The sequence below is a fragment of the Rhinolophus sinicus genome, chromosome 16 (assembly GCF_057876585.1).
Source record: "Rhinolophus sinicus isolate RSI-liver-muscle chromosome 16, RSI-T2T, whole genome shotgun sequence".
NCBI lineage: Eukaryota > Metazoa > Chordata > Mammalia > Chiroptera > Rhinolophidae > Rhinolophus > Rhinolophus sinicus.
This window is the reverse complement of record NC_142516.1, coordinates 10839607-10851334: the sequence shown is the minus strand read 5'-3', so window position 1 is coordinate 10851334 and position 11728 is coordinate 10839607. Positions and strand designations below refer to the sequence as shown.

Sequence of the window (11728 nt, the reverse complement as noted above, 5' to 3'; positions counted from 1 at the left end):
AGGCTCGGAGGACGAAGGGGCCGCGAGGGGGGCTTTCCGCTCAGTGGGCGGGGTGCAGACTGAGTGCCCCGGTCTCCTGCTGCAAGCGACTGCTCCCGCGACCTGAGGTGCTGCGGCTCCGTAACGTCTGAGGCTCTAGCTTGTCATCGGCTTCTCTGGAGCCGGGGCTCGACGGTCTGCTGCCTGCATGGGCTTGAAGGGCGCTTCCGCACTTAAGCCTTGGTGAGTCCCTCCCACCAAGGGATGTGGACTCACCTCTTTGGGGCCCTGACAGCAAAAGAAGGTTTACCCCTCCTGCTTTTGGATATTGGTGTTTCCTGGGGATCTCTTGCATCTCGTGGCCTCCGTTACCTACAGAGTGCTAACCATCCACAAATGTCACTCGCCAGCCCTGACAGCTTTTATGAGCTCCAGGGCCTACTGCCTAGAAGACATCTCCAATTGATTGTCCCAACGTAAATGTACCTTTTAAATATCTCAAGTTCGGCGGCAGACCTGCTGCTTCTTAACTCCTGTGGTCCTTTTATCGGTGAACCGCATTGTCCACGCAGCCCTGCCGGCCAGAAAACTTTAATATTCTAGAGTCCTTTTCCTACTTTTCAATCCAATTGCTCAGAGGGTTCTCCCTACTTGGGCTGGAGGCGGCGTTCGTATTGTGATAGAACGCACACAATATTTATCATTTTAATCATTGGTAAGTGTGAAGTGCGGTGGCATTAAGTACATTCGAAGTGAGTAACTGTCACCACTGCTATACCTAACTTCATTCTTTTGCATGTGTACGGCGTTTTCCCAGCACTACTTGTTGAAAAGACTGTCCTTTCCCCCATTGAATGGTCTTGGTACCAATGTTGAAAATCAACTATGTAAGGATTTATTTCTGGACTCTTTATTCTCTAAATTTGCACGATATGTCTGCCCTTATGCTAGTACCATAATGTTTTAATTACTGTCGCTTTTTAGTAAATTTTGAAGTACGAGTCCTCCAACTTTATTATTTTTCAAGATTGTTTTGGCTATTTGGGGAGCGTTGAAATTCCATATGCATTTGAGGATCAGCTTTTACATTTCGGAGAAAAAGGCCATTGTAATTTTGATAGAGATGGTGTTGAATCTGTAGATCACTTTGGGTAGTATAAACAATCTTACTTTTATTTTTTTTATTATTTTTATTTATTTATTGGGGTGATAACCTTACTTTTAAGCCTTCCTGTCCATGAACAGAATGTCTTCCATGTACTTAGGTTTTTGTTAATTTCTTTCAGCAAGGTTTTCTAGCTTTCAGGGTATTTAATTCTTTTTGATACCATTGTCAATGGAATTGCTTTCTTAATTTCCTTTTCATACTGTTTATCGCTAGTGTGTAGAAACAACTGATTTTTGTGTGTTGGTCTTGTACTTTCGCAACATTGCTGGATTTATTAGCTCTAGTAGCTTTCTTGTAGATTCTTTGGGATTTTCTATTTTAATGATCATGTTGTCTTTGAACAGAGATAGTTTCACTTCTTCCTTTCTAATTTGGATGCCTTTTATTTCTTTGCTTTCTTTAACAGCTCTGGCTAGAACTTCAGTGCACTGTTGAATAGCAGCAATGAAAGTAGGCATCCTTGACATGTTTGTGATGTTAGAGGGGAAGCCAAACTATTGAGTATTATTAGCTGTGGGTTTTACACAAATACCTTTATTATGTTGAGGAATTATCCCTCTATAACGAGTTTTCTGAGAAATCTTATAAAAAGGGGTTGTATTCTATCAAATGCCTTTTCTGCATCAATTGAGATGATTATATGTTTTTGCTTCCATTTTGTTAATGTGATGTATTACATTGATTTATTTTATGTTGAACCACCTTTGTATTCCTGGGATAAATCCCACTTGGTCATAGTGGTTAATCCTTTCAATATTCTGTGGATTTGACTTGCTTATATGTTGTTGAGGATTTTTTTTTTTTTTTTTTTTAGATTTTATTGGGGAAGGGGAACAGGACTTTATTGGGGAACAATGGTCAAATTGTTGTCCTTTCAATCTTAGTTGTGGGGGGTTCTGTTCAGCTTCAAGTTGTTGTTCTTTCAGTCTTAGTTGTGGAGGGCGCAGCTCAGCTCCAGGTCCAGTTGCCGTTGCTAGTTGCAGGGGGCACAGCCCACCATCCCTTGCGGGAGTCGAACCGGCAACCTTGTGGTTGAGAGGACAGGCTCCAACCAACTGAGCCATCCGGGAGCTCAGCGGCAGCTCAGCTCAAGGTGCTGTGTTCAATTTTTTAGTTGCAGGGGGCGCTGCCCACCATCCCTTGCGGGAGTCGAGGAATTGAACTGGCAACCTTGTGGTTGAGAGCCCCGTGCTCCAACCAACAACTGAGCCATCCGGGAGGCAGTTCAGCTCAAGGTGCCGTGTTCAATCTTAGTTGTAGGGGGCAGAGCCCACCATCCCTTGCGGGACTCGAGGAATTGAACTGGCAACCTTGTGGTTGAGAGCCCACTGGCCCATGTGGGAATCGAACCAGCAGCCTCGGAGTTAGGAGCATGGAGCTCTAACCACCTGAGCCACCGGGCCGGCCCTTGTTGAGGATTTTTGCATCTATATTTATAAGACATATTGACCTATAATTTTCTTTACTTGGGATGTGTTTATCTGGCTTTGGTATTAAGGTAATGAAGGCCTCATAGGAGGAGTTAGGAAGCATTCCCTCTTCAATTTTTTGGAATAGTTTGAGAAGGATTGGTGTTAATTCTTCATTAAATGTTTGATGTAATCTATGGGTGGAGCCATCTGGTACAGGACTTTTCTTTGTTGGGAGGTTTTTGATTACTCACTCAAACTCTTTACTTGTTATAGGTGTATTGAGATTTTCTTCAGTCAGTTTAGGTCATTCGTGTGTTGCAAGGAATTTGTCCATTACTTTCTAGGTTATTTAATTTTTAGCATACCATGTTCATAGTATGCTTTTGTAATCCTTTTTATCTCTGCAATGTCAAAAGTAATGTTCTCACTTTCATTTCTGATTTTAGTTATTTGCATGGTTTCTCATTTTTCTTTGTCAATCTAGCTAAAGGTTTGTTGATATTGTTGATCTTTTCAAAGAAACAACCTTTGTTTAATTGATTTTTCTGGTTTTCTGTTCTCTATTTTTATCTCCACTCTAATCTGTATTATTTCATTACTTTTGATAGCTTTGGATTTTGTTTGTTCTTTTTGTCTAGTTTCTTATGGTATAAAGTTAGAGTATTGTTTTGAGATTGTTCTTTTTAATTTAGCCATTTACAACTATAAATTTCTCTCTGATCACTGTGTTCCTTCCATCCTGTAATTTTTGTATGTTGTATTGTCATTTTCATTCATTTCTAAGTATATCCTAATTTCCATTTTGATTTCTTCTGTGACCCATTTGTTGTTGTGTGTTTAATTTCCACACTTTTGTGAATTTTCCAGTTTTCCTTTTGTTACTGATTTCTAATTTCATCCCATTGTGTTGGAGAACATACTTTGTATGATATTTATATTTTTAAATCTATTGAGACTTGTTTTGTGGCCTAATGTATGGCCTGTACTGGAGAAGGTACCATATGAACTGGAAAATAATGTGTATCCTGTTGTTGTTGGGTAGAATTTTCTTTATATGTCTGTTAGGTCTAGTTGGTTTATTGTAATGTTCAAGTCCTCTACTTCCTTACTTCTACTGTGTTGTTTTGTTCATTATTGAAGAGGGTTATTGAAGTTTTAACTATTATTGTAGAGCTCTTTATTCTTCCCTTTAATTCTGTCCATTTTTACTTCATATATTATATTCTGAGGGTCTGTTACTAGGTTGTAAATGTTTATAATTTTTATATAATCTTGCTTTATTAAAACTTTCATTAATATGTAATGTCCTCCTCTATTTCTCTTAACCGTTTTTTCATTTACAGTCTGTTTTGCATGATCTCAGTATAACCACACCAGCTCTCTTACGGTTACTATTTGCATGGAATGTCTTTTTTTTATCCTTTCACTTTCAACCTGTTAACATCTTTGGATCTAAAGTGTGTCTCTTCTAGACCTCATATAGTTGGATCATGTTTATTGTTTTTTAAATCTATTCTGCCCATCTGTCTTGATTGGAGAGTTTTACCCATTTACATTTAAAGTAATTACTGATAAAGAAGGACTTATTTCTGCCATTTTGCTGTTTGTTTTCTATAGGCCTCATAGCTTTTGTACTTCATTTCCTCTATAACTTCTTTTTTCTGTTTATTTGATTTTTGTAGTGAATGTTTTGATTCAACTTTCATTTCCTTCTGTGTATTTTCTATAGATATTTTCCTTTTTTTTTTTCCTAAAAGATTTTATTGGGGAAGGGGAACAGGATTTTATTGGGGAACAGTGTGTACTTCCAGGACTTTTCCAAGTCAAGTTGCTATTGTTTCAATCTTAGTTGTGGAGGGCGCAGCTCAGCTCCAGGTCCAGTTGCCATTGTTAGTTGCAGGGGGTGCAGCCCACCATCCCTTGTGGGAGTCGAACCAGCAATCTTGTGGTTGAGAGGACGCGCTCCAACGAACTGAGCCTTCTGGCCACCTGGGAGCTGAGTGACAGCTCATTCACTTCATTCTAGTTGCAGAGGGCACAGCTCACTGGCCCATGTGGGAATTAAACCTGCAGCCCCGTTGCCCAGAGCTTGCACTTTAACCAACTGAGCCACGGGTCCGCTCCTCTATAGATATTTTCTTTGTGGTTGCCATGAGAATTACATTTAACAGCCAAAGTTATAACCATCTAATTGAATTGATACCAATTTCAATACTATACAAAAACTTCTCCTATACAACACTGTCCCCTTTTCCTGTTATTGATCTTACAGATTACACTTTAAACATTGCGTGCCCAATTATGTAGGTTAACATATTATGAATTTGTCTTTTAAATCATGGAGAAAATAAAAAGTGTGCTTACATACCATAATTACAGTAATACTCGCTTTTATAATTGTCCATGTATTAATCTTTTTTTTATTTTTTATTGGGGAAGGGGAACAGGACTTTATTGGGGAACAGTGTGTACTTCCAGGACCTTTTTCCAAGTCAAGTTGTTGTCCTTTCAGTCTTAGTTGAAGAGGGCGCAGCTCAGCTCCAGGTCCAGTTGCTGTTGCTAGTTACTAGTTGCAGGGGGCGCAACCCACCATCCCTTGAGGGAGTCCAACTGGCAACCTTGCGGTTGAGAGGATGCGCTCCAACCAACTGAGCCATCCGGGAGCTCAGTGGCAGCTCAGCTCAAGTTGCCCTGTTCAATCTTAGTTGCAGGGGGCGCTGCCCACCATCCGTTGCGGGACTCAAGGAATGGAACTGGCAATGTTGTGGTTGAGAGCCCGCGCTCCAACCAACTGAGAAATCCGGGAGGCAGCTCAGCTCAAGGTGCCGTGTTCAATCTTATTTGCAGGGGGCAGAGTCCACCATCCCTTGCGGGACTCGAGGAGTTGAACCGGCAACCTTGTAGTTGAGAGCCCACTGGCCCATGTGGGAATCGAACTGGTAGCGTTCGGAGTCAGGAGCACGGAGCTCCAACCGCCTGAGCCAGCGGGCCAGCCCCCATATATTCATCTTGATGGGAGATCTTTATTTCTTCATATGGTTTCTAGTTACTGTCAAGTGTCTTCATGAAAATCTGAAGGATTCCCCTTAGCATTTCTTGAAGGGCAGGTTCAATGGTAATGAACTCACTTGGCTTTTTTGAAAACTAGGGACTGTGTTAATTTCTCCCTCATTTTTTGAAGGACAGTTTTGCAGGATATAGAATTCTCTGTCAACAGTTTATTTTCTTTCAGCACTTTGACTATCATCAACCCACTGCCTTTTGGCCTCCAAGGTTTAAGATGAGAAATTGGCTGATAATCTGATGGAGGATCCCTTGTATGTGATTAGTCACTTCTCTCTTGCTGCTTTCAAGATTCTTTCTTTTGCTTTCTACATTTTGATAACTATTCTTCCTCCTATTTCTCTCTTCTCCTCCTCCTGGGACTCCCACACAGGTATGTTGCTTCTCTTGATAGTGTCTTATAGATCCTTTAGGCTCTATTCATGTTTCTACATTCTTTTTTTCTTTTTCTGTTCCTCAGATGAAATAGGAAGCACAAGGAATCCATCTCTCTACCTAGACAACAGTTGTACTGGCAGAAATCTGAAGTAACTGTTTTGGAATGCTGGAGTCTATTTGGAACTTGGATCTTCCAGGGGAAAGATGGGTTGGTAAATCAAGGTTAAGTCCAGTCAATGTCAGCCTTAATGTGATAGCACCTACCCATTTCCTACCTTTTCAATCTGTGGCAGGCAGCTGTGTTTACATTCAGGTGTGTTTGCCAGAACCAGGGTGGGAAATAAGAACCTTGTTCTCTAAATACTGGGGTTCTGTGTTCTGATTGCTGATTGCTGCTTTTGGGTTCTGAGGTATAGGCACAGAGGCTGGCTGCCATTGTTTCGATCCCCATCAGGTATACTGGTTTCCAAGGGATTTAAAGGAACTTTGCCTGTTTTGTTTGTTTCGCTGGTTTTTTCTCTTTTTTACCATTTGGCAGCCAGACATTCAAGTATTAGGACATTGAAAGCAACTGGTTATATAGGGGAAATTAGAAAGGAAGCATGTATAACCAGGGAATGACACTGACTCATAAAAGACCGGAGAAGACCTCAGGCTTTCACTTCAGGCCGATCCTGATCCCTTGCACAGGAGCACCCTTTAATACCCAAAAGAAACAGCAGACCCAGGGCAAAGAGAAGAATCTGATTTCTAGAGATACCGTATTATAAATTTCAAATGTTCATTTTTCAACAAGAATTCCAAGGCATACAAAGAAACAGGAAAATATGGCCCAATCAAGGGAACAGAATAAATCAACAGAAACTATTTCTGAGAAAGCTCAGATGTCAGACTTACTAGATAAGGACTTTAAAACAATACCATTAAAGAGAAATTATAAAAAGGAACCAAAATGAATTCTGTAGTTGAAAAGTACAATGACTGAAATGAAAAATTCACTAGAGGGGTTAAAACATCAGATTTGAGTAGGCAGAAGAAAGAATCAGTGAACTTAAGGGTAAGTCTTTTTAAAATATCTTTCAAACTCTTTTCCTTTTTTTCCTTTCTTTCTGCCCTTGTTCAGGCCTTTCAGCTCTTAGGCAGCCTGCAAACTGTTTTATGTACCCGTTTTGCCTTCTGTACTCCTACCAGAATGATCTTTTGAAAAACAAATCCGATATTGGCACTGTCCTTAAAAACCTCTAAAGATTACCATGTGTCTATAAATTGAACTTTATTTTCCTTATTTTAGCATTCAGGGACCTTCCTATTGTAGCTCCAGCTAACTACATCACTTTATCATAGACCAGTCCCGTATTCCATTTATACACCCTAACCCTATATACTAAGGTTCAAAGCCACTTGCTGTAAAAAGTTGAGCATATCTGTAAACCAAAATTAGTTTTCTGTGATTGGCTAAGATATTAGGATATATGGCATTGGTAGGCATTGAAATAGACTATATGTAGATGATTTAAAAAATGGACTCCCGAATAAAAACTGTATGTCATCACTAACCTAGTGATCAATATCACATCACTGTTGGTGTTGTATCTTATGTAATAAAACATGCAGTATATCACTTACGATGTTTGCTAGCCCAAAATGATTGACTTTAATCCATTGAGTCTTGAGATATAACTTCCAGTTTCTTGGAAATATCAGGTCTAGAAGAACAAACTCCGACCTCTTGAGGAAGCAAACATTCAGATTCATAGGGGCAAAAATTTGTGCTTAAAGTGGTTTCATTTCTTCAATAAGCCAATGTCTTTTAATACTTTTTTTTAAGTGCTAGATTAAAAAATACTTAGGGACATACAACCAGATGTAATGTGTGGCCCTGGATTTGATACTAACATAGGAAAACCAGCTATTAAAAAATATATTGCAGTCAATAGAAAATTTTTTTGTCTTGCTTATTTTTATTAATGTTTCTTAAATGTATGTACAGCTCACATTTATTTCAATACTTAATATTAGAAATGTTTTGGGTCTTAGAAGGTTGGTGATTTTTTTTTTTAGCTTTCTTTTTTTATTAGTTTCAGGTGCACAAAACAATGTAATAGTTAGACATTTATCATTTATCTTCCTCACACTGTGTCAGCCCCTCTCCCCCCATCCACCATCCCTCTGACATCGCACACAGCCTTACATTTCCACTGTCTCTATTCCTAATGCTGCACTCTGCTTTTTGTAACTATATACATATATATATATATATATATACACACACACACACATATATATACACACGCACATATATATATATACATTCAACAGAAAATTTGATTATTGTTAGGTATTACATGAGAGGAAATTGAAATGTTATTGATTTGGTAAAGACAGCTGTAAAAATTGTTAGATTAATAGCAAATTTGAGTATGATCTAGGAATTAGATGAGGATAATTTACTGAGATAATAACAGGTGTTATTGAATAAAGTAGATTACTGTGTGATCTCATTTTGAAAAACAGTATGTCGATACACAAAGGATATGCATTAAGGTATTAATATTGCTTAGGGTGGCCAGTTAGCTCAGTTGGTTAGAACATGGTGTTAATGACACCAAGGTTGTCAGTTCGATACCCGCTTGAACCACTGTGAGCTGTGCCCTCGTTAAAAAAAAAGGAAATGAAGAATATTGCTGGTGGGAATGTGATGTTTTTATTTTTAATGGTAGCTTATCTGTGTTTTCTATTTTCTCCAAGGCATATTACACTGATTGTTATAAAGCTTTTAAAAATTTATGTTAAGATTTACATGTATATTTAGAGTATACATATGAATCAAGAAATACGTGAATACATGGTCTCCAAAATAGTAAAAGTGTTTTGGTCATGGTGTCAGGAATTCAGGGCATTTTACTTTCTTTCTAATACTATATTATTTGAATACTTTTAAATGGGTGTGTAATATTATTATGTAAGTGTACCAGGAGAAGAGGAGCAAAGCTGTTTTCCTGCAAGAGTTCAGTCAGGTTATTGCAATAGACAGATCACAAAGAGGACTGCAACAGAGTACAGCTTTTTTGCTTTTTCTCTGGTTGATTTGGATGGAATATCCGTAGCAAAACCTTGGGAATGACTCATACACCAGGAAAAGAGCATATGCTATTTGAATAAAGAAAAGAGTAAGGAAGAGGCTCTAGGATTATTTTATAAATTATCAAGACTTAAGTAGCACCTTGATTCTTTTTATTTCCAACTACATAGTAAATGTATTTAGGACAGGGACTTTAAACTTCATTATATTGCCGTTCTCTGTGTATCTCTTTGAATGACGTTTAAATAAAATCCCAGCCGCATTTTCGAGTAACACTTTGAAACAACCTTGTTCATTTCTGTCCTGTTCTGTGTGTCTCAAATAAGCTCAAGGCAGCTGTGTTGCAGCCAGTGGCTCTTGGACTTGGGAATCAGAAGTTCTACGTCTACACCAGGGGTGTCCAAACTTTTTTCAACGTTTTTCACCAAGGGCCATATGCAGTAAAATACACAAACAGCCGGGCCACTCACTCGAAGTGAAGTACGTGTTGCCTCACATGGCTTGTTTAAGTAAACTAAATATATTTTTGGAATTTGCTGCGGGCCAATTAACAATGGATTGCGGACCACAGTTGGCCCGCGGGCCGCAGTTTGGACACCCCTGCTCTAGACTAACTTCTGTAATTTAGGCTGAACTTATTTATAAAATAAGAAAAACCGTATCCTCACGTTTGTGGTAAAGACAAATGGGATAGCCAGGACCCATCACAATCCCTGGCACATTGTGCGCCCTCAATAAAGGCTAGGTGAGTTGAGTAACACTGTTAAGTGCTGCTTTTGTAAAAGCACTGAACGTGAAAGGTGAGCAGAGGACACCTTGCTATAGCACCAGTACCCCCTCTTAGTCTCAACAGGTGCTACTTAGCCTGCTTCTCCCGCAAGTCCCGCTTTAGGTTTGAGGCAGTGACTGCCGCCGTCTGAGCTCTGCGTTCGGTACAACTCCCAGTGCAGATTCCGCGCAGACGCAGACTCCTAAGGTGGGCTGAAAGCTCAGACGGGGCTTGGAGGAGAGGAAGTACGCTCTCACTGCCTGTTGTTGGGCCAATGGGGCGGCGCGGCTTAGCCGCGAGCCTATGAGACTGGGCAGGAGGCGGGCGGAGGGCGGAAGGAGCCGCTCTCACGTGAGTAGGGGGCGGGGAGACGGGGGGGCAGGGCGGCTGGGGAGGCCCAGGCGGCGGAGCCTCCGGGACGGCGAACGGAGAACCGCGGGCGGCGGAGGAGGAGACGGCGGGTCGGGTAGGGCCGCGTTTCCCCTCCTCCTCCTCCCACCTCCTTTCCACCAAGCTCGGGGGGAGTCCTCTGACGGCCCCAGCGGGGAACCAAGCTGTTGTTCTCATCCCACGGGGCTGGGCCGGAGAGACTGCGCTCAGCTCCCTTGATGAGCAGGGTTCTGAGGGGAGCTGTGATTGGGGGGAGGGGGAAGCTACGGCTGAGGGGAGAGGGCGCATGCGCATGTGGAAAAGCTCCCGGAGCCCCTGCCCAAACCGGTTCCCCCTGTCTGGGTGGGTGTCTGTTTTCCGAGTCCTGCACTTGAGGCGGTCCCTATGCGGCCCCCCTCCTCCCCAGCAAAGCCGGTTTGTCTTTTGACTTTCATGTTTTGGGCCAGGTCCTATATGGGAATCTCTCCGCTCCCTCCACCTCAGTTTCTCCCCATTGCTGGTTGGGCTTGTATTTGATTAGGCTGGCTTCGGCCTCGGGCTGCCTTCCTGAGCTGCGCGTAATTTGAAAGACTTGCCTTCTTTTAGGTCGGCGGTCTGATGTTGGCCTTACCGTCTCATTTTCCCCGCCTGCAGTTAAAGTGTCCCCGGCATCCCACTCTCCCCATCTACTGTAAATATCTGTTCCCAGTACCTCTTTGCTGTGCCTTGCTTCTCAGCAACCTTCATTCAGGGTTTTAGGTATTGAGCCAGAGGATAACCCTTCTTCCAGGAGTTCGCTGTCCATCGTCTGGTACTACTTTGGTCGGTAACATTCAGATTAGTACCATTTGTACCTGCGTCTCCATCTAGGGTTACTCGGGGATTCCTTTAATTTATCTTGGAAGCAAATGTCTTAGGACAGTGTGTTAAGCGATCAGGCGGCTGGTGCTCACACTACTAGTTATGTTAGTTTAAAACCCTATCCCAATTGAATGTCAGATGTTAGCTTTCGTCATTTTTATCAATGGAAAAAACTGCCTGGGACTGGGTTTCACAATTCATTTGATATTTTCATTTCAATAAACACCTGTATTCACATATGTGTAACTGGAGTAGTAAGTCCTGTTCGCGCGCGCGCGCGCGCGCGCGTGTGTGTGTGTGTGTGTGTGTGTGTGTGTGTGTGTGTTTCCAGCTGCTTTGTTTATTTAGGAAGTAAAAAACAATGGAGGGTGAATTGAACTGTGTCACATTAAACTCATGTTTGAAAAGTAGTTGAAAAAGAGCTTAAGTGTCGCCGAAGTGCACATTCAATTAAAAAAAAATATTTGTTGGCCTTAATTCAAGTGTTATATATGTACATATATATGTATATATATAGGAGGCTTTTAAGTAAGTTTTACTACAACTGTAAATGAATAAAGGAGAGTTTTTTTATGATCTTTCATTGTAGACCTAAGTTTGCATTAATAAAATTTGAATCCAAGATTGATTTGTGTTTATTGGTAACA

General features: G+C 41.0%; 1 protein-coding gene across 4 annotated transcripts in view; it reads left to right on the top strand.

Moving 5' to 3' along the window:
* Window positions 1-28: 28 nt before the first annotated feature.
* Window positions 29-11728, top strand: part of RABGAP1 (RAB GTPase activating protein 1) — a 146695-nt gene continuing 134995 nt past the window's right edge. The window contains exons 1-2 of one of the 4 annotated variants that reach the window (XM_019728505.3): window positions 29-222; window positions 6083-6208. The gene's annotated coding sequence lies outside the window, so the exon portion shown is untranslated. Of the gene's footprint in view, window positions 695-6082; window positions 6209-10215; window positions 10318-11728 lie in introns of those variants that run through there. The other 3 variants (XM_019728506.3, XM_019728507.3, XM_019728504.3) reach the window with 3 other exon arrangements.